The sequence below is a fragment of the Felis catus genome, chromosome F1, assembly GCF_018350175.1.
Source record: "Felis catus isolate Fca126 chromosome F1, F.catus_Fca126_mat1.0, whole genome shotgun sequence".
NCBI classification, from domain to species: Eukaryota; Metazoa; Chordata; class Mammalia; order Carnivora; family Felidae; genus Felis; species Felis catus.
In genome coordinates this window covers 30,867,059-30,894,778 of record NC_058384.1, presented here as the reverse complement: position 1 = coordinate 30,894,778, position 27,720 = coordinate 30,867,059, and the positions used below count along the sequence as shown (strand labels likewise).

Below are 27,720 nucleotides of genomic sequence, written 5' to 3'. Positions count from 1 at the left end.
AGCCCAGAGGATTAAGCTCCCCTCAAGAACTTCTATTTTTGGTTCCCAATATTTCCATAATGAAACGCTAACGGGAGCAGCCAGAGGCTTCTCAAAGGACCCGGAAGCTGTACTGCCGAACTCCTGCGTTCTGGTATGGGTTCTCCAGGGGTCAGCTCTGCTCTTTGCTCTCGGGTGCAAGTCTCTTCCATGTGGGCTGATTAAAGGGTCCCAGGGCAGCGACCATACGTTCGCTTTGTTGAGCCTGGCCTCAGAGGGAATGCTGTGTGCACGTTCAGAGTGACGTGTTGGAAAGAACACTGGATCCAGGATCAGGAGGCTTGGACGCTCGCCCCACGCGCCACGTCAGCCGCTAACCAGTGGTGAGATACTTGTTACAATAATAGCTACATTTTATTCAGTATTTACTGAATTGCAACAGGAGCTTTAGGTACACGACATTGATCCTCACAACAAACCTCCCATGTTGGGATTATTATGAGTTCCATTTTACAGGTGAAGAAATCAAGGCACAGAGAGGTTGAGTAATTTTCCCAAGCTTACAGTGTGTGGCAGTCAGGACTTAGGCTCGTGTTTCTGGAGACCCAGTGGGCTACACTGAATTATGGACCTAAAAGAATCGGAAACTAGTGGCAGGGTCCGCAGAGTGGTGTTTTTAGATGTCCCCAGGTGATCGTGACGTGGAGCCATCTTCAGAATCCATAGAATCGTGCCTCACAGCAGCTCTAGCATTCAATGAGCCCAATGCCATCTACGGTCCAGGAGGTGAAGTTATGACAAGGGAGAAGCCTGGCTTAGGCTCCAATCCCCCTGCGTGGACAGCTGCCCACAAGCACAGCAGACTGATCCTCCTGCCTGCCATGCTCTCAATCTGGAAATGGAGAGCGACCGCCTTCTACAACTTTGTTCTCAGAGTGTTAAGCCTCCATACCCCTCATTCATAGATCCACCACCCATCAGTTCATCACAGCTCATCTAGAACGTTTTATACTTCTAAGTCGGTGCATTTGACAAACCCTTATTGAGACCTACTATGTGCCAGGCGCTGGGCTAGATCCTGAGTGCGGTGGTATAGGAAGCCAGCACGGCCCCGCCCTTGTGAGTTGCTACCTAGAGGAGATTGGCAATAAACACACCATGAAAACACAGAATTGCACGCTGACATGTGCTGTGCAGGAAAAGACTACACGCAGTGATGGAGAAAAACAGGGTGGCAGGGGCCCTAATTAGACACAGTGGGCTGGGATGATCTCTCTGAGGAGGTGACAGTTAAACCGAGACAGTTAAACCAGTTTTAGCTTGTACCTTCCATTGGCACCGGGGTTCCACTGTGTTTACTACGTGCTGAGCAATGTAGCACAGACCTTGCTTTTCTCTGAGCTCCTGAGCTCCTCCTCCAGGACGGTGAGGCGGCCCCTGTGATGTCTCCTCTGCCAGATGTCCCTCCGGAGATGAAGAATTTTGAGCTTCCTTTTGACAGAAGATCTCAAACCAGGGGCTGTTTGGCGGTGGGATGGAAACAGGGCGCAGGCGCTGGCAGTTGAGAATCCGAGAAGTCTCTGCCCATCAGAGCCATGAAGTTCCCCGACAGCTCTGATACCCACGGGGCAGGACTCACAACCCAGCTTGCAGGGAGGGAGCTTGTGGTCTGTGTGGATGCACACACACACACGTGTGCAAGAGGGGAGACTCCAGCTCATGGGTGTGCTGGTCTCCTCACCCCCCTTCTGCTTTGCTGGGGCTGACCCCGGGGCAATCCACTCCCGGCTTTGCCAGCGGCGGCCTTTTGGACTGTGCCAGTAGGAGGCGCTCTAGGGGGCTGGGAAGCCCGAGGGGAGGCCCGCCCCTCCCTGTTTACCTCCTGTTCCTGCCACGGCCCCTCAAGTGTTGCTTCACCCCAGCAGCAACCGAATCCAATTTGCAGTATTCCAACACTTGGGAAATTTTGTCGCCCCTCCCCTGCCCTGAGAACGTCAACACCAGCTGGCAGGCGCCCCCACCTCTGACCTCTGGGTCTCAACCCATGCAGGGATCACCCCTGTTTCTGAGTTTTAACAATTCCAAATGCTTCCCGTTGGTGCCGGGCCCTGGGCTGGCGGTGCCTCCAGCAGCTGCCACCTCCGTGACACATTTTTAGCATTCTCTGACATTAGTATCAGGTGGCCCAAACCATTTTCTGGTCTCTGGGGGATTTTGCGCCTGGGGTGGGCTCCGGGAAGAGTAAAAACAGTTTTTTGACCCCCCGCAGGTGGTTAGTAACTGATGTCCTCTGAGAAAGAAGTTTGTCCTGGGAGAGGTCAGTCTGTTCTCAGCTCCTCCCCGTGCAGACCTCAGCACCTCCGGGAGAAGGGACAGTGAGGGAAGAGGGGCCAAGCGCCATCTCCGGTCCAGCTGTCTCTGGCACACCTCACTTCACCCCACCAATGCTGAACTGCTCCTTATCCCTGGCCTGGCCCGGCCTGCCCACAGAGCGCCCCCTGGAGGTGAGGCCGCGGGCTTCTCTATGGCTCACGGTGTGCCTGTGAAGATTCTGAAGAAGGGGTGGTCGTTCTGGAACGTTCCTCCTTGAGTGTGGTATGGCCATGCCTCAAGCCCAGGCCAGAGCAGACGCTCCGGAAGATCTGCTGCACGACTAAGGCACAGGGTGGCTGCCCTGTCACCTACCCACAAGGTCACCTGCCCCTGCGGCAGCCCCACAGGACTGGCCAGCCAGCAGCCGTGCCCTGAGAAGGTGGACCACTCAGTTCCGGTGTTGGAAAATTCCAATGGATCATAGCAGCGGAGGGAGCTGAGGGCACTGAGGTGCAACTCTTGAGCTGGGTGGCCAATGCAAGCGGAACTGAGGGGGCAGCTGGGCAGAGGGGAGAGACATGACAGGAGACTCTGGGGCCTTTGGGGGAAGAACAAGGATGTGCTGCCTCAGATTCTCAAGAGTTTCTGTTTCCTTTCCCATTCGTGTCCTTCTTGCCAATAAAATCTCTTCCTGAAGTGACTTGACTCTTTGTATCCTTGCTACCAGAATAGCCCAGGATGTGGAACCTAAGGGGGAGTCTGGCAGCAAGGGAAGGAGAAAGGAAAGGAAGGGGAAGGGGAAGGGGAAGGGAAAGGGGAAGGGGAAGGGGAGGGGAGGAAGACGGGGATGGGGAGGGGGAGGGGAAGGGAAGAGGAAGGGAAGGGAAAAAAGGAACCAGCATTTACTGAAGACCTGCTATGTGACAGGCACTGCTCGGAGAGCAGCTCTGGTGGATGGGGGGTGGGCGGGGAGCAGGGGGAGGGTTGGAAGGACAGTCTCAGAAGAAGGGGTGGGTAGTGGAAGGCTAGATGACAGAACCTGCACAAAGCAGGCGGGACAGGTGGCAGGAAGCTGGGCCACCAGGCAGGACCAGCTCTCTACCCTGACATACTTTCCTGCTGTCTAGCTCTTCTGGGTTTTGGTGGTGAGGGCGGAGAGTGAGGGGAAGATACAATTTCTCAACCAAAAGCAAACAAAGAAACACTGTGCAAAACATAGCCCTGCTGACAGAGACACCGGGCCAGCTGTGTGGGTCCACACGGCTGGCATGTGTCGCAGGCTTTTGAGAGATGTGCAGATGTTCAGATGCGCCCGAAGAGTCCACCCGGTTCCAGTTCACGAAGGGTGCCCCCTACCATGGGGTGTTTCTGAAGGGACCGATATCAAAAGCCCTCGTGTCCATCCAGTTCCTTTTTGCACCTCTCCAAATCTTTCACGGCTACCGGCTCAGTTGATGTTCAAACATCTGGGACCCCCATCTCCCCAGCCATGTAAGTCTGGGGTGAAAAAATGGTCACATGAACATGCACTAACAGTCTTTCTTGGGCTTGGTGCCTCCCTCAGCCCCCATGCGGGACCTCCAGGTTTCGCCCTTGGGGTTATCCCAAGGAAGTATCATGGCTGAGCTCAGGAGCTGGGTCCTTCCTACTTCAGCTCCAGTTTTCTGAGGTGACATTTGCAGGAACTGCCTCAGTGCCTCCAAAGCTCGAGAAGGTGCAACATCAAGGGGTTGGGGGAAGGATGGGATGGGTGGAATACTGCCCATGCAGGTAGCGGCTCCCATGGGTTGAGCCAGACAGCCACATCCTGCCTCTCTGCCCAGGGCCATATGGGCAGTTCCAATACTGGTGGCCTTGGGTCCCTGGATTTCACAAGGTTCTTAGGCAAGCAGCCTTGCCTGTGGTCTCCCCGGATGCAAACCCTTAAGGGCCAGGTTAGAAGCAGAACTGAGTGACCAACACTGAGTAGTTCCCCAAGTTGTCCTTCCTCCTTTCCCCAGGAATGTGCCCTTCCTCCCCAGGAATGTGCTCACCACTCTGGGCCAAGACCATCTGCCTTTTCTCTTAGAATGAATTCTTTCTCAAAAGACACCAGTGGACTCCTGGAGTTCGAGCTCACAAGACGCATCTGAATTTCAGAGCAAATCCCACCATGCATAGGTTTTATTATCTTCATGTCATGAGTGGGGAAACGGAGGCCCTGAACATTACATGACTTGCTGAGGTCACACAGAGTCTTCAGAGCCCTAATGCCTCATCAGTCCTATGTTCCTGTCCCCACATCACGCTATATATCACCTCCCAGTTGGACAGAAGTTTGTTTCAAGATGGCCACCATGACTGTCTGAACCCAGCAGGTCTAACACGGGTACTTTGAGGAATCACTGCAATGGCTCCCACCCAGACCCTGCATTGGAATCACCTTTGGTGCTTTGAAAAACACAGATTCGGGGCGCCTGGGTGGCTCAGTCTGTTAAGCATCTGACTTCAGCTCAGGTCATGATCTCACAGTTTGTGAGTTTGAACCCTCCATTGGACTCTGTGCTGACAGCTCAAAGCCTGGAGCCTGCTTTAGATTCTGTGTCTCCCTCTCTCTCTCTGCCTCTCTCTCTCTCTCTCAAAAATAAACATTAAAAAAAATGTATATATAAAAAGAAAAACACATATGCCAGGAGATCCTGATATGCTAAATCCGGGTGAGCCCAGGCAACTATATGGTCGATTCTCATTATTCGAGGTAGTTATATTCTATAGAGTCTCTGGCAACAGTGAATTAGCAAACTCTGAACCTTTGCCCTTGGGGAAAATACAGGGTTAGGTTCTTGTGAGCCTCTGAACACAAACTTTTCATCAACTGAAACAATCGATAACCTTCTGTTTAAAGACTCTATTTGATACTTATTGCGGATCCATTAATGTTGAACTTGGCCATCAGCGCTGTAACTCAACGCCCGAACGAAGCTTGCCTAACACTGATCTTTTCTCTACAGGGCCCATCTCTCGTGCTCGGGAACACCAGACGGCCTGGCAGCGCTACCCTGGCGAAATCACCAACAAAACCACAAAAATCCAAAAAAGCACGGCACTACTCAGACTGAGAACAGGACACTTGGTTCCAGTGTGGGAGCAGACATGAGAAGGCAGAGCATCGTCTCGTGGCCTCAGCTGGGAATGTCCAGGCAGGCAACTCAGATTTTTACCACCCTGCATGTTGTTCCCAAAGGACCACAAAACAGCCCTGAGTATTGCTTTGGGGGTAACGCATTTTAGTAGGTAGATAAACTGGCAAATGAAATCCATGAATGCTGCGGATCCATTGCATGTTCAAGGCTCTGTTTGCCCAGCAACGTGCCGCGTCTTACGGCAACTGGCAGCGGGAGTTGTAAGGAGGTGGCAGAAGGTCCAGAGGACAGGCTGAGGGGTGAGCGGGCTGCTAGGGAGGGTCTGCTGAGCAGGGCAGCCGCGGTGGCTTCTGGGCGATGACTCTGCCCTTGTCTCTGCACCCGAATCACTAGAAATCCTGGATGTCCTTGCCTCTGCAAGCTGGTGGCTCAGGATTCAGAATGCGGCTTCTCTACCGAAATCCCGTTTGGTAGGCTGGTCCTCAGCCTGGGTCACAGAGGTCCACTCCATGCCTAGTTAGGTAAAGTGATGGCATCATGGGGCACAGGTCCAAGCCCTCACTGCAGCTTTCCACTCCCACCCCAGGGCTCAGGGCTTCAGGCAGTGCTGGGCGGGGGTCCCTCAAGGGTGGTCTCAGGTGGAGACTGAGGACAGGTGAGCTGGGCAGGCAGTGGGGGAGGTCTGTCTTTTGTAAGGTAGGGTGACAACCGGGGTCTATGTTTTCAGTAGGGAAGGGGCACAGGCATCTGGGGGTGGGGAAATGGAGAGGAGGTCTGTGAGGACAAGCCGGGGAAGGGACATTCTGCAGCCACAAGCCTCCCTGCACTTGCTGCCCACTGGGTCACAGACATCCTCTGAGGTCATGGGCATGGGTCCGAGGGGCCTCCAGCGGCTCAGCAGGCATTTCCAGGTGGGGGGTGTCCAGCCAGGCCTGTGTCAGACCTGAGGCCGAGGCCAAGCCTTGTGCTGCCTTGCTAGCTCTCCCCTCCGGCACAGGAGCCCGGGTGAGTTGGGACACCCTCCTCCCGCCTCGAGCTGACACCTGAACACCCCACCCCTGCCTCAGACACTCTTGTTTGCCCTTTCCCCCACCCCCTCCCAGGTCCAGCTGAAGTGGGGGTGGGTGTGGGCGGAAGGAGTAGCAGGACAAGGGACAGGGCGGGCCCCAGGAGATATAAACCATGATAAACACACAACCTTGCTTTATGTGAGAACTGCGGCTTATCTTGTGTGCATACTTCTTCTCCAAGGCACCCGTCACAGCTTTCTTAGGCTCAGGGATACCCCTGGTTTGACCCGATCCCTTGTTTGCCACAAGACGGAAAAGGGTGGAGGCCTGATCCAGTCTGTTCCAAAGCAGGTAAACAGAATTCACAGTTCAACCTTCTTCAGGAAGCTCTGAGCCCAGGGCTCAGAGGAGGACTTGGGTCCTGGCCAGGGAGCCCTGGGGAGTGGCCTCAGGTGACTAATGGCCGATGTCTGTCTGCTCTTAGGGGGATGAGCATTTCCTGGCATTGGGGAGGAATGAGGTGTGAGGGTAGAAGGCTCCAGGGCTGAGCTGGGGAAGGGGATTTGAGACCGAGCGTGTACCAGGCCTTAGAATCAGTGCCTGTCTTACCTGCGCCGGGCCTAGGAGCTCAGGGTCCTGCCCACCCTCTAGCTCACTGGGCTGCCAGCTGTGTGTGTGGGAGGGGAGATGACCCTTCTGGGAAGCTCCTGTCCTGGGGTTATTGCAGCTTCCAGAAGGACTGGGGTCGAGGGGATGAGGTTCGTGCTCAGAACCTGTGAGGAACCATGACAGGACAGCAAGCTCCTTGAACTTGTATCTCCAGAATTTTTCTTTTTTTTTTAATGTTTATTTATTTTTGAGAGAGAGAGAGAGACAGAGTGTGAGTGGGGGAGGAACAGAGAGAGAGGGAGATGCAGAGTCCAAAGCAGGCTCCAGGCTCTGAGCTGTTAGCACAGAGCCCGACACAGGCCTCAAACCCATGAACCATGAGATCATGACCTGAGCCAAAGTCAGACACTTACCCTCTCACTGTCTCTTTTTAAAGGGTTTAATGTTTATAAGCTTGAAAAAAAAAATCCTGGGGTGCCTGGCTGGCTCAGTCAATCATCCAACTCTTGGTTTTGGCTCAGGTCACGATCGGGTTTGTGGGTTCGAGCCCTGCATCAGGCTCTGCACTGACACTGCTTGGGATTCTCTCTCTCTCCCTCTCTCTCTGCCCCTCCCCAGCTTGCATGCTCTCTCTCTTTCAAAATAAATAAATAAACTTAAAAAAAAATCCTAATTGATGACTGTCTTACTTCTTTTCCTCCCTAAACGGGTCCCTTCTCTCCCTCTCCCCTTTCCTCCGTTTTTCCTTCCTCATTCAAACATTTATTTAACATTTGCTACAGACCAGGGGCTGGGGACAAGCTGGTTTCTCCCTAAACTGATGCCTTTGCTTGTGGGCCCCCTCCGGCTGCCCAGCCCCCACTGCGCCCTTCACCCACCTCGACGGAAACCACCACCTCACGGGGCAGCCGGGAGGGCGGTAGAATGTGCCCCACTCCACCCAGGTGCCATGCACAGCCTGCCGGGCATCTGGCATTCCTTTCGGCCCCTGCTGGCCCTGGCTGAGGTTTGTGACCTGCCCTGGTAGCAGGGGCCTCTTCCTGGAGGACGTCATCAGTTTGCCCCTCCTGGGCTCCGCCCCTGCCTTCATTCATAGCCCACTCACCCAGGTGCCTCACTCTGCGCAGCTGCAGGGCTCTGGGCTCCTATATGGGGCTCTCTTTGGGACTGGCTTGCACGCCTGTGTGCGCGCGCGTGTGTGTGTGTGCATGTTTGCACCTCCACACTCTCCCCATCAGCCTGGGAACTCCCCAAGGGCAGGAATTATTTTTCTTCTTCCCTCTGGACACTTGGTCTATGGTCCTGACCAACTGTCCTGATGTCCTAAGGGAAGGAACACTGGAGCCCCAGGCAGGATTTCGAGGGGAGAAGAATCAGAAAGCTGTCCCTTGCTGCTTCTTCCCTGTCCCCCCCGCCCCCAACCTCAGCCTGGCATGCGCAGGGCGGTCACCTCAAATGGGCTTTCTGGGACTCTGGCTGGCGGAGAGGGGGTGCTGAGCCAGGACAGGCAAGGCCCCCCACAAGACAGGGAGAGCCCAACCAGGAGTACTCTGGGATGGCTTTTAAACGCGGCTCCATGAGGTGAACCTAGGAGCTTTTGCAGGTGGCCCCAGGACCTGGGGCATGGGGGGGCCTCATGGGGTGGTGGAGGAGGCAGGGCCCCCCGCCCCTCGACCCTTGCATCGGTCAGTGTAGCTCCTCCATTTTTATCCGGCTGCTGTCTGCTTGCATTTGAAGAATGTGCTTCTGCAGCCTCAAAGGTTAGCAAACCTGCAGCCTACCCTAAGCCTACAGCTTTCCCCTGTTCAAATGATCCTCTAGCCCCCAGTCAGGGGTTGTGGCCCTGTGGCTGTAGGACTCCAGCCCCCAGTCCCCCACACGCTGTTGGAGAAGGCAGGCCCAGGGCTAGCCGTGTGGATGAGAATCAGATCGGGAGGGTGGGGGAGACAGGGACGGGGTGCTTCTGTGGCCCTAGGACTCAGGGGTGCTGGGATCCCAGATGAGGGGAAAAGCCCTTGCCTAGGAGTCCGAAGACATGGCTCTGCTTCTGGCTACCATTCACCAGCATGGGGCCCCAGGGACCCTAAGGAGTTGGCTCTACTTTCTTACCTGTGCAAAGGGAGGTGACACCGTCTGCCTGTACCTATGGGTTATACTGTGGAGCTCAGTGTGCTTTAAAGACTGCCAAGTTTGGGGGCACCTGGGTGGCTCAGTTGGTTGCGTGTCCAACTTTGGCTCAGGTCATGATCTCGTGGTTCGTGAGTTCAAGCCCCACATCGGGATCTGTGCTGACAGCTCAGAGCCTGGAGTCTTCTTCAAGTTCTGTCTCCCTCTCTCTCTGCTCCTCCCCCACTCATGCATGCTGTCTCTCTCTCTCTCAAAAATGAATAAACATTAAAAAATAAGTTTAAAAGCCTGTCAAGTTTTGCTGTTTATATGCAAGGTGCTGCTATGGCTATGGGCACTGTCACCAGGGGGCAATGAGGGTCAGGGCTGTCCTGGGGACTCAGAGCAGCTCCTGGGCTGGTGCTTCTGAGCTGAGCTTTACAGGAACGAGAGCGAGTCACCAGCTCAGTCGTGAGCAGGGGATCGTTTGGGAGGTCACGGCCAGAACCCCCCATCCTTGGTACTGTGTGGGCTTTTAGAGGTTTTGCCAAAAATGGAGTGGGTGTCCCTAGGCACCCTCAGAGGGCTCCAGAGCCTTTGGGGACAGCAGGGCATTTCTGTTAGGCATAACACTGGGACTTTCAGAGTCAGCCCCAGGACACAAATCTTTATTTCCACCCTTCAACAGCTAACCTAACCTGCCTGCCCCAATCCGCGTGGTACAAGACCCCACCTTCACCCCAGAGAAGCTGGGCAGGGTGTGGCCTGCCATGTCTGGACTGGTGGCTGAGTGGGGTGGGGCGGGGAGGGGGGCCGGAAGAGGGGGAGCTTGGATGGGGAGAAGCTCACATCAGTGGTGGGGTGGAGACTGCCTCCTGAGAGAGGGAAGCAAGCAGGCGGCGCCTCAGGAGTGGCTCACGGCAGGGAGAGTTGACCTGCCAAAGGACGGTGAAGTAACAGGTCTGCAGGTCCCAGGAGGGGAGCCGGCCCACCCAGAGAAAGCCTGTCAGCATTGCAAACAACCCGGGGCCAGGAGGACAGTGAGTCCCAGGCTGCACGTGCACCCAGGGCTGCCCTGACCACGGGCATCTTGGGACCATCTCTGTGTTCCAGAAGTCATTCATGCTCACAGGGAAGAACAATGCGAGTGAGAAATATACGATGAGAAGGAAGATTCTCCTCCCTCCCCACCACTGGCCTCTGGCACCTTTGAAGCCAGGCCCAATAAAACAATCCCTAACTTGGGAAGACCAAGGATGTGAATTTACATGGCCTTACACCTGTGGGTATGTCTGCATTTCTGTGTGACAGCCCCAGCTCTCAACCCCACTGCTCATGGGCAATCTGCTCCTACAGCTAGAGCACACACCAGATTCTGGAAACCGAACCTCTTCCTTGTCCCATCAGGCCTACGGCGGCCACAGCTTTGCTGTCTCTGAATGCCCAGCAGCCTTGCTGGCCCCTGACCTTGCCAACGCTTCCGTCTAGAGTCTTTTCTTGAACCCCGTCAACCTGTTTTGCATGTACCTTCTGTTCTGCCAGAACTGTCAGAGACAAGGCCGGAGCTCTGAGCCTCAGTTTCCCCATCCTTATGTTGGGAATGATAATGACATCTGACTTACCTTTGTAACGTTGGAGCTGGTGTTTTAGGACATGCTTCCCTTTGGGAGGAGCTGGGAAGGTGTACGGCCGAGGGTCACAGGGGAGACAGGCAGGAGGGGTCCCGTCAACGTTTTGCAGGCAGGGAGAGAGATTGCTCATGGGGTGCAAAGCTCATATGTATGCCGCCTAGGTCTCTACTCAGATGACCAACAGGGTGGGTGTTTGTGTCCTGGGATTAGGATGGATGGGATCACCCTGTGGTCCAGCCAGGCTGGGACAGCTCAGAATACCCACCCTCCAAGAGCCCTGCTCTTGCTGCGCTCTGAACATGATTCCCAGCCCTCCTGTACGGGGGGGGGGGGGGGTTGGTGGAAGACAGAATAATGACCCCACAGAGATGTCCCTACCCTGATCCCTGGAATCTGTGAATATGGCAAAAGGGACTTGGCAGGTGTGATTAAGTGAAGGATCTTGAGATGGGGGAGTATTCTGGATTTTCTGCATGGGCCCTAAATATAATCACAGGGTCCTTGTACAAGAGATGCAGGAGGGTCAGACAGTAACACTAGTGTCAGAAGCCGAGGTAGGAATGATAATGTGAGCCTCCGGAAGGAACTCAGACCTGCAGACACCTTGCGTTTAGCCCCGTGAGACTGATTCTGGAGATCTGGCCTCCAAAACCATAAGATGATGAACTGGCATTGTTTTAAGCCACCAAGTGATAGGTTTTTTTTTTTTTTAATATTTATTAATTTTGGGGGGAGAGTGCAAGCGGGGGAGGGGCAGAGAGAGGAGGGCAGAGGATCTGAAGCAAGCCCCGCGCTGACGACAGCGAGCCTGACGTGAGGCTCGAACTCTACGAGCTTCAAGATCACGACCTGAGCTGAGGTCGGATGCTCAACCAACTGAGCCACCCAGGTGTCCCCGTGATAGTTTTGTTACAGCAGCAACAGGAAGCTAATACACAGGGTCAGGGCCAGGCCCAGAGGGAGACAATGGTAAATGCTGGGCTCTGATCTGTTCCAGAAGCAGCTGCCCACCAGAGACCTGACTGTAACTTCACAGGGCCTCAGTGTCCTCACTTTGGTCCAGGAGGCACAAGTACTTCTTTTTCCAGGTGAAATGCTGGTACTAATCACTTTATATCTGAAGGGTCTCAAACTCCAGTGTCATCACCAGCCGCAGTAATGTTGTAACTTGCTCGAGAGAGTGGGAGGGTATGAGGCAATGGGAAATAGGGGGGCCCGTGGCAAACTGGAGAAAACACGCCTTGCTTAAAGACATCGACTTTAAGTAACAAGGAAAGCAATAAATCCAGCCAAATGCAATCTATATATAATACATCTTTGTGGCTGGTCGATGGGAGTTTCAGATCCCACATTAACCTGTGGTTCCGGCTGACCCCAAAGAGAGGTGGTCCATGGGGTAAAGAGCGGCAGTAGATGTGATGAGCGCCTCTCAGCCCTAGCTACCGCTTGGAGTTACCCCCATACCCCAACCAAGATCTCTACCACTCGTAGCCTATGTTTTATAAAAGGGGGTTTTGAGACGGAGCCAGGGGAGACCCATTGGACCTGTTGGCCAGCCAGCTCTGCCTCGCTTCCCTCATCCTTCCCAACCTGCACAAATCCCTCAAAGTCTACCCTGGGGACATTGTCCCTTCAGCTCTGGGGCATAACCTCTCTCCTTCCTCTCCAGCAAGGGAGGCCCTTGTGTGGAACAACCAAGAGGTTACCATTGTTGAGTCAAGATTTAACCAATGCAAACCATGGGTGGGCATGCTGCGGACTCAGAAAAGAGGGACGCTGTCTCAAAAGAGGAGGGGAACACAGATGTCATGGGACAGGTCGTGGGCATCGGACTCAGGCAGACATGGGTGAGTCCCACTTCATCACTTACCAGCTTTGTGACTTTGGGTAACATACTTAGCCTCTCTGAGCCTCGTTTTTTCCCATTTTTTAAAAATAATTTAAAAAATTTTAATGTTTGTTTATTTTTGAGAGCGAGCGAGCGCAGAGAGGGGCAGAGAGAGGAGGACAGAGGATCCGAAGCAGGCTCTGCGCTGACAGCAGCGAGCCTGATGCGGGGCTTGAATTCCCAAACTGTGAGATCATGACCTGAGCCGAAGCTGGATGCTCAACTGACTGAGCCACCCAGGAGCCCCGTCAGTTTTCCCACTTCTAAAATGGGAACAATACTTTACTGTATTGTTGTTGTGCAGATTAAATCAGATAATGTACACGAAAGGCAGTATCTGGCCTAGAAGAGGAGCTCTGCACACAGACTCTGGACAAGGGTGCCTTGGGTTAGAATTCTCTTTAGTGGCTGCGTGGCCTCGAGCAAGCTATTTCGTGTTTCTGTGCAGAATTTCCTCACCTGCAAAATGGGTTCACTGACGTTCTAGAGGGCTGTTGGGAGGATGTGATGGGATACCACATGTCAAGGACCTAGACCAGGCCTGGACTCCATAAAGACTCCATGAGCATGTTAATTATTTATTAGGCCCATCCTGGCGTTGGTGAGCTCATGTCTTCTGTGCCTGCTGGGCCCTGGGCTGTGTTTCTGGGATGGGGAATGGAGAAGCCAGAACTGTTCCCTGGTTTTATTCTCCCCACACCTGTCTGCCTAGTTCTTTTCTCTGGTTCCCCTAACCTGGATACTCCACCATCGTCACCTCTGCCCTATCGTCTGTGACCTCCCCAGGAAGGGGAGCAGCCCCTGGCAGCCCCAGACCGCGGGGAGCAGGGCCACTGGGCTTCGTGGTCTGTGGGGGGGAGGCGCCTGGGGCTGCCCTCTGTCTGAGAAACTCCATTCGTCACCACAGAGGACGAGCACTGAGCTGCACCCCCTCTGCTGGCCAGCACACGTGCTAGGCGGTCTGGGATGAATCACTTCCCACGCTGTGTTGTCATCCAGGCTTGAAACAGAGGCCCTGTGTGCAGCTTTTGTGTGTACGGTTTCTTTCCATTCCATGATTCAGAAAATGCCACTCACTCAGCCATGTGATCCCCTAATCTTCTGCCAAGGAACTGAGTGAGTGCAAAGGTTTGCTGGAAAACCCTTGAAGGACGGGGGAGGGCAGCTGTGTTTGCCAGAAAGTGGACTGAGCCAAGAAAGCTGCAAGTTGGAATTCATGAAACCATCATTGGGAAAAGAGCACGGGGGGGGGTGGGTGGGGGTGGGGGGGGTGGGTTAGGTATTATGAGACCAGAGTCCCGCCCACAACGGCAGCTGTTGGTGTGCAAAGGGCCCTAATGTGGTTGTGCACAGATTTCCACCTGCGCCAGCCCCAGAAAGATAATGAGATTATTTTGTCTGATTATGAAGGTCAAACTTGATCGTGCAAAAATTCCAATCAATACGGAAAAGTATAAAAAGGAAAAGACGTATCCCCTGTGTGCTATGACCAGACGCTGTTTTCATCCACTGAGACACTGTCCATGCGTCTTCAGGCCCAGAACTGCCAGCTTCTTGTCCCTTGAGCTACTGGCCGTAGCCCAGGTCTGATCCTGGCTCCTGCTCCTGTCCTGGGACACGGTGGCTCCAAACACATGGGGAGGTTTGCCAGATCTGGACCCCAGCATCTGGGTTCTAGGCCCAACTTGGCCATTAGCTTGCGGTGTGCCCTTAGGCAAATCACTCCGAGGCCCGCTTTTCTATTCAGTGAAACATGGGATAATAAGTGGACTGATTTGTTGGGAGGATGAACGGCATGAGTGGGTATGAAGACTGCAAACCCAATAATCTCTTCAAATACAAGGGAGTGCTGGCTTGATGCCCGTTCCCCCGCCGTGGCTTCGTTAACCCCAGGGCGGTGCGGAACCAGCCACCTTCTCCACAAGGTCTTCTCCAGACACCCTCACGATTGGCTCAGAGCAGGGAGGGGGCCCAGGCTGGGGCCCCCGGTCACGGCAGCACCACACCTGAACACCGGCCCGGCACGGGGGCCAGCAGTCACCCAGTTCGGAAGAATTCAAAGCCCTGTCTTGTCACCAGTTTTGAACCAAGATAACTCTCCTCCCTCACCTCCCACACAGGTGGATACCCATTCTCGCCAAGGCTGGGCTAACCCTCAGGGTCATTCCTGCTCAGAAGCACTCTCTGATTTCAGGGAACCTTTGTGAATCCCCCAATTTGTGGTATCATTTGTATGTTGTAAATGAGTTTTAGTAAAGTCCTTAGCTTGAAAAGAGGTTGTGTACTTACAGCAGGGACGGTAATGACACTATAAGGATATTAGTTTAGCTATTCAAACGACCACTTTTTTTTTTAATGGTTATTTATTTTGAAAGAGAGAGAGCGCGAGTGCATACGTGAGTGGGAGAGGGGAAGAGAGGGAGGGACAGGGAGAGAGACGATCCCAAGTAGGCTCCTTGCCATCAGTGCAGAGCCTGACTCTGGGCTCAATCCCATGAACAGTGAGATCATGAGCTAAGCTGAAATCGAGTCAGATGCTTACCCGACTGAGCCACTCAGGTGTCCCAAACTATCTCTTATATTCATCTCACTAACACACCTAAACTTGCACGTTGGGGACCATCACCTTTGCCATGTTATGGCAGAGTTAAAGAAGGCTCAGGGGCACCTGAGTGGCTCAGTCTGTTAAATGTCTGACTCTGGATCTCGGCTCAGGTCACGATCTCACGGTTTGTGAGTTCAGGTCCACATCGGACTCTGTGCTGATGGTGTGGAGCTTGCTTGGGGCTCTCTCTCTCTCTCTCTCTCCCCCTCTCTCTGTGTCCCTCCCTGCTTGTGTGTGCTGTCTCTCTCTCTCTCCCCCAAAATAAGTAAATAAATAATCTTAATTAAAAAAAAAGAAGGCTCAGGGGACACGTCTCTAAGTAGCACCATATTTCCTCGTGACCCCAGACCCCGTTTCCTGTGCCTCTGCCTCCCCGGCTTCCCTCTAGCAGAGCCAGCTCTGACTTTGTTCCTACCGGGTCTGTGCAGTCTGGAGGCAGGAAGCCCCAGGCGGATAGCGCAGCTCCTGTGGGAGAGCGAGGCCAGGCTGACCACTGTAACCAGTCATTCCTGCACCCTATCAATCGGCTCTGTGCTCACAGACCGTCCCCATGTGGATGCCGGTGACGGCAGCCCTTCAGTCACCTGGGCGAGCGTCCAACCTTTTCCCACAAAAAACAAGACCTGCCTGTTCCTGTGTCTGGGTACTGACCTCCGGTCCCCTGATCCGAGGCCCTGCTCCCACTGTCTGTCCCCTGGCCCCTCGAGGTTCCCTTAAGCCCCAGGCAGGAGACAGGCAGGGGTTCCACCCGCCCCCCACCCCCCTGTCCAAGTGCCTTCTGTCTGCGGTGAGAAGCCACAGACACACAGCGTGGGCCCTGGGCCTTGCCTAACTGGCAGGGCCCTCCCTCCAGCCCATCCTAATTCACTTGGAGCAAACAGCCATGCCTCCTGACAGGAAGCAGCAAAGCGAGGACTCGAACCCGGGTCTTCTCATGCTGCACCACACGCTACCTTGTTCAGACTGTGGCGAGGCCTGAGAATCCAGCATCCCTAAAAGCCAGCCTTGGGATGGAGGAAGTGAAGCTGGGAGGCAGGTGGTGGCCATGAGGAGGTGGGGCAGTGCAGTGATGCAGGCTTGACCGGGAGGGGCCTGTGTGGCTCTCAGCCCTACGGCCGCGCTGAGGCTGCCAGAGTGTTGTAATGATAAATAAATGTGTCGTAATAATCATAATTGCTCTGACCGTGGCAGGTAGTACATAGTGAGCACTTACTGTATGCTAAGTGTGGGGCTAAAATGCCGTACCTGTAGTACTTCGTTTTCTCCTCACGGTCACCTGCTGACATAGCTGCCATTGTCACCCTCCATTTTATAGATGAGGCGGCTGAAGGTTGCAGTGGTTCCACAACTTGCCCAAAGGCGTCGTCTCACAGGTGGAAGATGTGAGATGAGAATCCAGGCTCTCCGATCTCGTGTTCCACTCTCTCTAACTGCTGTAAAATCTGCTCCTCAAAAACAACAAAAACAAAGGTATAATCCACCCTGCCCAGAAGGTGGGTCAGGAGTATCAGGTCTGCTGAGGAAAGTTGAATGTGTTACTGATGTGTGAGTATTCATCTGGCTTCAGCACCAGGAGTCCCTGTCGCCCCAGGATCTGGGAGGCCCTCAGGGTCTTGCCAATGGTGTGGGGGCGGCGGGAGGGGCCTCCTGGAAGCAAACCAGGTCTCCTGATCCAGGGCTGGCGAACCGTGGCCAGACCACCCTCCCCTCCACACATCCCTGCATTTGTTCCTGGCATACGAGGAGGAAGTTCAGTAAATTATGCCAGGACTGGCTGGTGAGAAGCAGGGAAGAATAAATGGCAAATTCCTAAAATGGATTTTTAAAGTATGTATTGCTTTTTTAAAGTTTATTTATCCATTTTGAGAGAGAGACAGAGACAGCACAAGCGGGAGAGGGGCAGAAAGAGGTGGGGCTTGAACGCACGAACCTCAAGGTCATGACCTGAGCCACAGTCAGTTGCTCAACTGACTGAGCCACCCAGGTGTCCCTGAAGTATGTAACTGATGGTAGGATTTCAATGATAAACATCCACCAGAAAAATACGGCTTAGTTTGGCTTCAAACAAGGTATGTTAATTCAAACAATTTAATTTACTCACAGTCCTCACGGTTTACAGGTCACCTATGTGGCCTCTCTGCTCATTAGTGGAAGAGTAGACAAGCTGACTGAAAGTGACTTTCATGTGACCTTGTGCAAAACATAGGTTGTAATACCACTGTATATGAGTGTTGCAAAAGCAGACGGGGAAACATTTAGACCAGTTGCTCTATAATTTTTCTGCCTGTGATAAGAAACATATTTTATATCATAGCCAAGTGCATACACACACACACACACCCAGGTGCACCCAACTAAAAAAAATATCCCTAAAACAATTTTTAACCATATTACATGAAATGCATCTGGTATTTTTTATTTTATGCCATTTCATTTAAGTCAAATGTGATTTGAGATGCACTAATTTTTTTTTTTTTCATGATCCATAATGTGTGGCAACCCACAGTTTAAAAAACCTAGCTACCATACTGACAGCAAGAAAAAGGAACAGACTGGATACTTTGTCTGTCTTGATTCCCCCTTGGATATAAACTCCCCCAGATCAGAGGCTGTGCCCTCCCACCAGTCCAAGGGGGGACTCTGCATAATGGATCTCTGGAAAACACAGACACTGTGTGGCAAACACCGGGACTCTGAGCAGACAGGGGACTAGGTTCCAGGGGAGAAGGCAGGGGTGCCCCTCCAGAGTCAACATTTAAGTGGGATTCACTTAGCCATAGAATGATCTTCAGGGAGGGGGAAATAGGCTGAATGAGGGTGGTGAACGGGATAGAGGGCGGGTAATGGCAAAGTGCTCCCCAAAGTAGTCTTGGGCATTGCCCTGTGATCGGCACAAAGTAGGGGGGATAGCAAATCGTTCAGAATAGAGACTAGGGAGCCAGCCTTCAAATTCTGGCTGCATCACCTCATCTGTGTGACTGTGGGTGGGCCATTGCCTCTATGCCTCAATTTCCTCATCTATCAAATGAGGACATAATAATATTTAACCCTTTAGGCTGTGACGTATCAAGATGCCAGTTGATGCTAAACAAGAAGTTGGCTAACCTGCCCACACAAATCGGGCTCCACCTCTTGCTGGCGAGGGTCACTTTATATAAAGCATAAAACAGCTCATGTTATGGGGCGCCTGGGTGGCTCAGTCGTTTGAGCATCTTTTTAAAAAAATTTTTTTTAAGTGTATTTATGTATTTTGAGAGAGAGCTTGTACACCAGCAGGGGAGGGGCAGAGAGAAGGAGAGACAGAATCCCAAGCGGGCTCTGTGCCATCAGCACAGAGCCCCACGTGGGGCTCAAACTCACGAACTGTCTGCGCTTAACCGACTGCGTCACCCAGGTGCCCTTGCGCCTCCGACTCTTGATTTTGGCTCAGGTCATCATGATCTTACAGTTCGTGGGATTGAGCCCCGAGTCGGGGTCGTGCCGACAGCGTGGATCCTGCTAGGGACTCTCTCTCTGACCCTCCCCTGCTGGTGCACGCACGTGCCTGCGTGCATGTGCTCTTTCAAAATAAACAAATACTTAAAAAGAAAAACCAAAACAGCTCGTGTGAAGTGGTGCATAAGGGGTGGCAAGGGTTCCAACCCCAGAGATGCTACACAGCAACAGAGACAGCTGCTCCATGAGAGGTCAAAGGTGGGATTCAAAACACTCCCACCCAAAGTTGGAGGAGGGGAGGTTGGTCTTCGGGCTCAATAGCACTCAATAAATTAATATTAAGACCCATCATTACGTAAATCATACTTCTTTCCGGTTACCTGTTTCCTGTGCCTATCTGCACAATGCGAGGTAACTGCCTTCCAGCCCTCACCACCGCTCTCCGAGGGTGAGGACCATTGAGCCACTTCTCCCAGTTCTGGGAACAAGCTGGAACGAGCACGGGGGTGGAGTCAGTCCGCAGCAAAGGCCTCTGGGTGCACAGTTCTCAACCTCAGGGTGCATCCCGTCTTCCCACATAATCTTTGCACAGCCCAGAGTTAAAGATCCCTTGAGTGTTGTTGTATATTTCTTTTGTCTGGGTTCTCAGGCTCAAAATGTGTGGGCAGGTCGGTGGCTTTCTTCCACTCTGCATAAGTGGGAGGGAGGTGCCTGAGGACTCAGGTGTGGCTTAGTAACTCCAAAATCACACACTGTCCCTGGCACATGTCTGGAATGCACCAGTAAAGGAAAGGACGGATGAGTTTTGTTCTCCCCATCCCCAATTGCTCAGTCAGGGCACTGGCTTCTCTTGCCTGCAGGAACTCCCTCCCACCAGCCCTATCCATATTCATAGTCCACACTTTTGCTAGAAAGATCTTTTTCAAATGCAAACGTGATCCTGTTACTCTTTCTCCCTATATTACAGCCCCTGCTTAAGCCCTTGGCAGGCGTCCCACTGCTTACGGTGCATTTCAGAGTCCCTTCACCGCAGAGCCTCAGCTCAGTTCTTCAGCCTCGCCTTTCCCCACCCCTAGGAACCCTATGGCCTCACCAAACACCTTGCCTCCCCTGAATGTGCAACACAGTCTCAAACTTACACGCTTTTGTCCCTGCCATTCCCTGTCCCTTGCCTGTTGTGGCTGTGCCGGCGGGCTAGCCCCATTGTAGAGAATTGCCATGCTCCGTGGAAACACCATGTTCTCTGGGAACCTTTTCCACTCTGCAGTCCCAGGAGCAAATTCTTCAGGCTCCCACAGTTGTCTTACCTTGACTGTTCCTGCCAAGCTGCCCCAAAGGCTCTGCTGGCTTCCAGCTCTGGCCACTAGAGGGCAGTGCAGTGTAGCTGAGCGTCCGGCCTGGCAGCCCCAGGAGGCCATGAACAAGGGGCTCACCAGAGGCTGACTCTGCCCTCCCTCTTTCCTTAACACACACCAATGTTTGGGCCTTGCCACACCTCTTGGAATGTTGCACAGCCCCCCTCTCGGGCCTCCTGGCCTCTGCCACTCCCCCTTCACTCTTTTATGCACAGGGCTGCCCCAATTTCCTCCCTTAACTGTTATTTTATCACCTTTCCCTCTTCTCCACCCCACCCCACCCTTCCTCAAGAACATTCAGTAGCTCCTTGTTGTTTCCATATTAACCCCAAACATCTCACTTTTGGGTTTCTTTTGTTTATGAAAGTGTTGCCGCTTCAATAACAATGAAAAGTTAAAGAAAAATATTTCATAAGTCCATTCCTTGATTTTCTTATGTTTTACTTTCTCTTTTTCTGTGTGTGTGTGTGTGTGTGTGTGTGTGTGTGTGTGTGCACATGTGCGCACACATACGTGTATTTGTGGTTGTGGTCAGAGCATTGATACAATCTTAAATTAACAGTTTTGGCCTGTTTTGAAATTGTAGGCAATTTTTCAAGTTACCATTTGTCTTTATAATGTGACTCAATATGTCAATATGAAGGAATTTCAGCTTGGGTCTCAAGGGTATGCGGTCCAGTCCTCAGAATTTGTGTGGAATGAACTGGGGGGCTCCCAAACCTGGTTGATCACCAAAATCACAAGTGTGTCAATGGGACTTGGGAAATGCCTCAGTTCAGGCTCCCCTGGTGATTCAGATCCAGGAGGACCCGGACAGTGTCTGCATGTCAGTCAGGACTGGACAGGTTCTGCTATGGTAACAAACAACCCTCACCTCTCAGTGACTTGACATGAGGAAAGTTTCTTGTTTGCTTGCTCATTCCAAATGATCACCTTGGATTGGTTGGGAGCTCTCCTGTAACTCGTCACTCCAGGTTCCAGGCTGACAGACTGACCACCATCCGGAGTGTGTCTGACCCCTGTGATGGGGGTGGGGAGGGGGAACGTGGTGAATTACAAACTGGCTTTGCACACCAGCTCCGCCTGGAAGTGCCACTCATCCCTTCTGCTCACATTTCTTTGGCCCGTCGCGTCTACCAAGAACTATGGGGAGCTCAGCCCTGTTTCAGGTACTTGGAAGGAGAACGGGTACCCGGTGTCTATATTTTTTTGAAAGCCCTACGGTTTGGGGAAGCATGGCACCAGATAGCTCCGGAGGAAGATCCCGGTGACATGCTTTAGCACAGTCATCCCATCTCTGATCGGGTCTCACACTCGCCAGGGCCTCAAGGAAAGGGGGCGGGGAGTGTGAGGGTGAGGCCTGGTGACCGGCTGGTCTTACTTGTGAGTGCTCTTGTGCAAACAGCCTGGTTAATGAGCGGATGGGAAAGGATACTGGATGATTCAGAGAACCGACTAGAAGCCTGGCAAACCAAGTTCGGGGAAATGGGCAGGGCACACCCAAGGGAGGTCGGGCAGCCCAGTGACAGACACCCAGTGCAGGTGCTGCGGCCAGTGCCATTGACTGCTGACTCTTGACCTTACCGTCACGGCTGCACGTCACCTCCACCCACCTGCTGTCCTTTGAGGGTCAAAGCCCAGAGCATGAACATCCCAGGGGCTAAGACTGGGTCATACACAATCTAGAGGATTGTCTGGCTCCCCCCCCCCCACAATACTACACACTGGTGGGCACCCCAACTGGTAAGGGAGCTCTAATGTGGGCAGACGTTTCCCACTGAGATTCACCAATTCCCTCTTCAAAATGAACTCATCTGGAAGGCATTCAAGAGTTTACCTGATTCTCTAAGGAGCTTCTCCACTGCTTTTACACAGGGGAGTAAAGAGAGAGAGGTGTGCATTTGCTTATCATGTCTGCATTGGTTCCACAGAGGCCGCCAGTCTCCACCCAGCAGAACCAAGCTGACTGGCTGGGATGCGGTTACTCCTCTGTTCACCCCAGAAGGACGGGGCTGAGGAGCAGGAAGGCGGCTTCTTCACACACCTGCCTTCACAGAACAGACAGAACAGTCTGTCAGCGGGGGTCAAGGTTTCAGTGAAAACAAGGTGTGAAGTAACCTTCATTGGACTCGAAACGGTTGAGTAAACGGGCATTGTTGTTTGTCATAAATGTTGGCTGCTGATCAAGTTATTTTGACCCACTTTTAGCAACAGCCTTTCCTCACAGCCTGGGGCCCACACGGACACCTATGATCCAGGCACAGTTGCTGGGGGAGGAGGCCTCGGCCCTTCTTAGAACAGCTCCAGCGGTGGGAGGAGGAGAGCAAGATGGGTGTCACAAGCTTTCCCTAAAACAGTGATTTACAAACAGGACCTCCGGGGTCCTGTGTTTGTACAGGCCTGGGTAGAGAGCCACCAGTTAAAATATAGGACACTCAGTTAAATTTGAATATCAGGTAAACAAAAAAATATATATAATTTTTTTTAGTATAAGTATATCCCATGCAGTTTGGGGCTATACTTACACTCCAATTTTTTTTTTTTTTTTTTACTCTTCTGAAATTCAAACGTAACTAGATGTCCCGTATTTTTACTTGCTAAACCTGACAACTTTACCTGCATGTGCTGCTTTGCTTTTATTTGCTTTGGGGCTTAGGTTAGATTTTTTTTTTTTTTTTTAAATCGAACATCTCACTGCCAAACACATAAAAATTTTGAAAGTCATGGCTAGGTCTTCGTGGTTTTTTTTTTTTTTCCACATTGAAAATCTTAGCTACAGCGAACATTTCATTCATTCTTTCACCCCATGCACATTTTACGGAGCCCCTCTGACCACCCAGGTACTGTTGCAGACGAAGGGGCTAGAATGAGGCAAATGAGGCCGAACCACTGCCCTCCAAGAGGTCTCCTGAGTCTCTGAGGGAGACAGATAGCCAATCACACACCTCACGTGGGCAGAAGTGCAAGGTGCAGGGAGGTGGCTAACACCAGGCAGGTCTCGGCAGAACAGGGAAGCGCCAGGCAGGGCAGTAAAGGGATGCCAGCCAGGCGCTGCCGCTGGCCCTCGGGGAGGTTGATGAGCACAGAATTGGGGAAGGCACTGACTCTCCTGGACTCTCCTTTTCCTCTTACAGTTTCATCATGACTTGGTTGAGACTGATTAAATAGTAAAGCATCCACTTTGTGTGTGGTTGACTTATAAAACAATATGACACTGGCAAGACATTTCCTAGGGGCATCTTTAGGATTGAACACTGGGGTCCAGCCCAAGGTCTGCTGGTTTGGGCTAGAGAGGATATTGTCCAGAAGCTACTTTTTTTTTTAATTTTTTTTAATGTTTAGGTTTTGAGAGAGAGAGAATGAGTGGGGAGGGGCAGAGAGAGAGGGAGACATAGAATCGGAAGCAGGCTCCAGGCCCTGAGCTGTCAGCACAGAGCCCGATGTGGGGCTCGAACCCACGGACGGCGAGATCATGACCTGAGCCCAAGTCGGATGCTCAGCCAACCCAGGCGCCCCTCCAGAAGGCACCTTTAACCGTGTCCTCGAGACTCTGTCCCGACCCTTAGCAGTAACAATCGTGCGGCCGAGAGAAATTAAGAGATTCTGAAGAAAAAGACATGTTCAAAGGGCAAAAACACTCTTCACCTTATTAACTCCTAAGTAAACACGTCAGCCGGAGTGTCAGGTGAGTAAGCTAGCAGGAACCCAAGTGTGTGAAGGGCGGAGCTGTTCCCTATCGCTCAAGGAAATAGCAAGAGTAAAAGGAGAGTTCTCTTATTATGAACACTAATCGTCTGCTTTGTGTGGTTTTTTTTTTTTTTTTTTTTACCATTAGAGAAAACTATTTCCTTTCTGGAAGAGACTCTTTTCTGGGAACCGGGCCTGGTTTTCAGTGAGTGTCGCAGCCTTTCCACACGTAGCTCGGGACTGTGCACCTGAAGGTGGGTGTCACAGGGGCTGATGGCAGATGGGGGAGAAGCAGCCTGGGAGCCTGGACACTCTTGCTGGGAAGGCATGAGTTCTTCAGCATGTGACTGAGCCAGCATGGGCTCAGCAGCAGCGTGGGCTGTGGAGACGAGGCCCAGAGAGAGTGTGGTGCGAACAGCCACGCGTAGCCCGAGCATTCGTGGGCCAACCGCAGGCCTGTGGAAAGAATGTCATTTTCTCCTGCTCCCACAGGGAACTAGAAATAGAACTCTGCCCTTTGTCCCTGAGCAGCTGAAGCAACTGCCCGGCGTGGGTGTCACCGACCACAGGCCCCTTTGTTCCTCTCTCCCACACTCTCCCTCTCCATCCCTTCCTCCCTGACCTCAGCCCACAGCCCGTGGACACTGCGGGCTGCGCCCAGGCCTGCCGTCTGGCATCTGGGCAAAGGTGGTTTCTCCTGCCTGGCACCGACGGCCCGTCTGGAATGTGCCGTGCTCCCGGCTGCTAATGAAAGCGCACGACTGCTTCCTCACCGCCGTTGGCGTTGCCACCACAGCCTTCCTCAGGCGCTGACCCTGACCCGGGGCCATTCAGAAACGTACGGCTTCTTCCCAGCAGCCACCCCAGTGTCACACACAGGCGTCTGGGGTTTTCAAAACTTCACCGCCTGAGACCCACGGTAAGAGACACTGTGCCTTTTACATCGCATCCCCCGCATGTGTGAGGTAGGTTCCAGGTGATCTCCACACACGGGCCCCGTCCGTTCTTCCCGCTTCCAGGCTTTCCCAGGGTTTGGTGAGTGGGAAGGAGGGGGAGGAGTGAGGGTTAGTACTTGTTCCCCACGGAGGTCAGCTCAGGCTGGCCGGCAACTCCCCTGGCTGACGGTCACAGCTCCTGCCTGCGCCCTCTCTACATCCCTCTGCCTCCAAGTTCTGGAAGTGCCTTCCTCCTTTAAGCCTCGAGCCTAAGGCTGCTAATGAAGCCCCGGTGCCTAGACCTGGCTCTGCACTACCCCTTCTGATTTCCAAACAGCCTGCATACAACTTTGTAAATAGTCCCTCTTACTAAATGCCCTTTAAATGACCCAGTCAGAATGTGCTGTCTTTCTATTGCTGTTTTCATGTAGCGTGTGTGGGTACGTTCATGTAACACACACACGCACGGATGCAAGACTTCTGAACATTCACCTGTACTGTGATTCTGCTCTAACTGTTAAAAATGCTCATCCCACCCACTGAACTAATCCCATGACCCACTTCCGGGTTTCTATCCCCCCCTCCCCGTCTGAAAAGCACTGCTTAGGACCAGCCCGGTGGAGACAGCTCTTCTCTGGCCTCGAGGTAGCCGCTATTAGAGGTCAGCAGAGAACAGGCCATGGAGGCCATCAGATGACTGCAGAATGGGTGTCATGTGGGACTCCCCTTGGCACAGTCTAGACTCCTCTTTGGGGGACAGTTCCCTTCTGTGGTCATTACATTCCAGGCAGCGGGTTTCCACTTTGCAGGCGAGAAAACCTGAGTTGGTCAGAGGCCCGCGAGATGGCCATGTTTGGGGGTGACTCACTACAACATGAGTGTAAATACCGGTGCTGACTCAGCCACTCACAGTGAGGATACAGCCATCGAGTGGGCTGATGAACCACATTCTCCCATCAGCACCCTTTCTCTAGTGGAAATTCTGTCCGGAAAGCTGGGCTGTCACAAGGGCCTTGGCCGGCTCGGCTCCAGAGCAAGGGGGGGGGGCGGTCTCAGGAGCCTGGAGCACACCCGGGGTGGCCTGAGCACCTTCCTTCTAGGATATCTGCCTCACAGCCTCTCCTGTGTCCTCATACCCTTGCTGACCCACCCCCTCAGGCTGACCCACTGACTTTCTTGTTCTGTTCCCATCTATGTCTGCAATTGAAGCTACTTAAAAACTTTTTTTTTTCATGTTTATTTTGAGAGAGAGAGAGATAGGGACACAGACAGAGTGCAAGCAGGGGAGGGGTAGAGAGAGAGGAAGGGACAGAATCCAAAGCAGGCTCCAGGCTCTGAGCTGTCAGCACAGAGCCTGATGTGGGGCTTGAACTCAGTGAGATCATGACCTGAGCTGAAGTCAGATGCTCAACCAACTGAGCCACCCGGGTGCCCCTGAAGCTTCTTACTTTAATTTTTGGTAGCAGTGGGTGGGGGTGGCTGTGTCCCCTGTGGCCTCCCATGGCTGCTCAACAAGGAGCCAGCACGTGTGTTTTGGGGGCGGGGGCAACAGAAATTCTTCATCTGCCAGGTGGTCCAGAGATGTATGGTCGGTCGGGGTCTTGACCCCATTCTGTAAGGAACTGATGGCATAGCACCGGTTTCCCCAGTTTGGACAAAAGGAGACTGAGGCTCAGATAGGTCAGGTGACTTGGTTGAGGTCATAGCATAAGCCAGTTGCCGGGTGGCCCTAGAAGCTGTCCACGAATACACATGTGTAGTCTGAAAGGATGGAGAATGCTCCCTTCCCCATAAACTCTCACTCTCTGAAGGCAGGAGTGTGCCCTTTTCAGTAACTTCCCTCCCCACCCTGCTGGCCACTTGCAATGCCGAGGGAGGGGTGCCCTGTTATCTGCACTTGCTGACAGACACAGTCCAAGGACCAGCTTCTTGTCACAGGGAAGGCCAGTGGGAGCCTCAGACCACAGGGAAGTGACTCCATGAACACACCAGACCGTGGCCAGTGACTCAGCTGCCTGGCTGATGGACGTCAGTCCCTCACTCTGTGGCCCTTCCCTTTTCTCCCCAGAACAATAACAAATCCTGGCTCTGTGATCTGGTCACCATGGGAACTGGAAAACATTTGATGATGTGGGGCCTCTGGGACAGGTGGGCCGAGTAGGTCCAGATACAAACAACCCTTTCCTGCCCCTTCACCCCCAATCCGGGCATCTCACCTACTTGGAGCAGATCAGGTAAACAGTCAGGGGCAGTTATACCATCATCTGAATTGAATGACCTTGCCTGAACCAGGAAGTCTGGGGGGGTCACAAGTCTTTGTGCCCATGGGATCTGGCCCAAAGTCCTGTTGGGACGAAATGGGACTTCAAGCCCCCCTGTCTTCTTTGGAGACTGAGGATCACACAGTGTGCCCCCACCCTGCATGCATGGGCCCTGTCCCGGACTGTTGGGAACATGAAGAAGGGAGATACCACCCCCATGCTCAGAGAGCTCCTGGTCTGCTGGGCACGGGACACATTCCTGGACGGAGTTTAGGTCCCAAGGGACATCAGGAGTCACCAGGGAACACTGAGGAAGGGGGCTGGGAGGGGGTTTCTGGTACGGGATGGGGTCCCGTGGAATGGACCAGAACTTTCCATTTCCAACAAACCCCGGTTGAGTGTGGGGTGTACTCAGCCACTCGCGTGCGACGGGTCACGGAGGACCACTGGGGCCAGGGGACTGGATTCCTGTACAGGCTCAGCCACCTGTACCTTCTCTGCCAGCCGCTTTTCAGACCTCCCATCCTCCCCATCGCTCGTTCAAGACTCACGGGCGCCCTCTGTGTAGGGCGCTCAGCTCAGATGGCTCCACAACGACATCCCACCCTCCCTTAAGATTAAACAGGTTCACACCCAGACTCATCTCCCCCCACTCCCCACCCGACGTTGCCTCTTCCCTAAAGCGCCAACGTTATTCCGTTAGTCCAGCCATTCTCCTTATCCAGACAGCTGCCAATGTCTGATGAACCTCCTTCCACGTGAGTCTCTCCCATGGGGCCCTCCC

At 53.1% G+C, this 27,720-nt stretch overlaps 1 long non-coding RNA gene across 4 annotated transcripts in view; it reads right to left on the bottom strand.

Annotated features, from left to right (window-relative positions):
• Positions 1 to 368: 368 nt before the first annotated feature.
• The window catches only part of LOC123382781, a 107,389-nt gene continuing 80,037 nt past the window's right edge, over positions 369 to 27,720 (bottom strand). The window contains exons 5-9 of one of the 4 annotated variants that reach the window (XR_006591695.1): positions 20,928 to 21,072; positions 19,079 to 19,187; positions 16,509 to 16,711; positions 6,613 to 6,761; positions 4,863 to 5,927 (exon numbers count right to left, since the gene is read on the bottom strand). This is a non-coding gene — a long non-coding RNA (uncharacterized LOC123382781). Of the gene's footprint in view, positions 3,052 to 4,862; positions 5,928 to 6,612; positions 6,762 to 13,941; positions 14,398 to 16,508; positions 16,712 to 19,078; positions 19,188 to 20,927; positions 21,073 to 27,720 lie in introns of those variants that run through there. The other 3 variants (XR_006591698.1, XR_006591697.1, XR_006591696.1) reach the window with 3 other exon arrangements.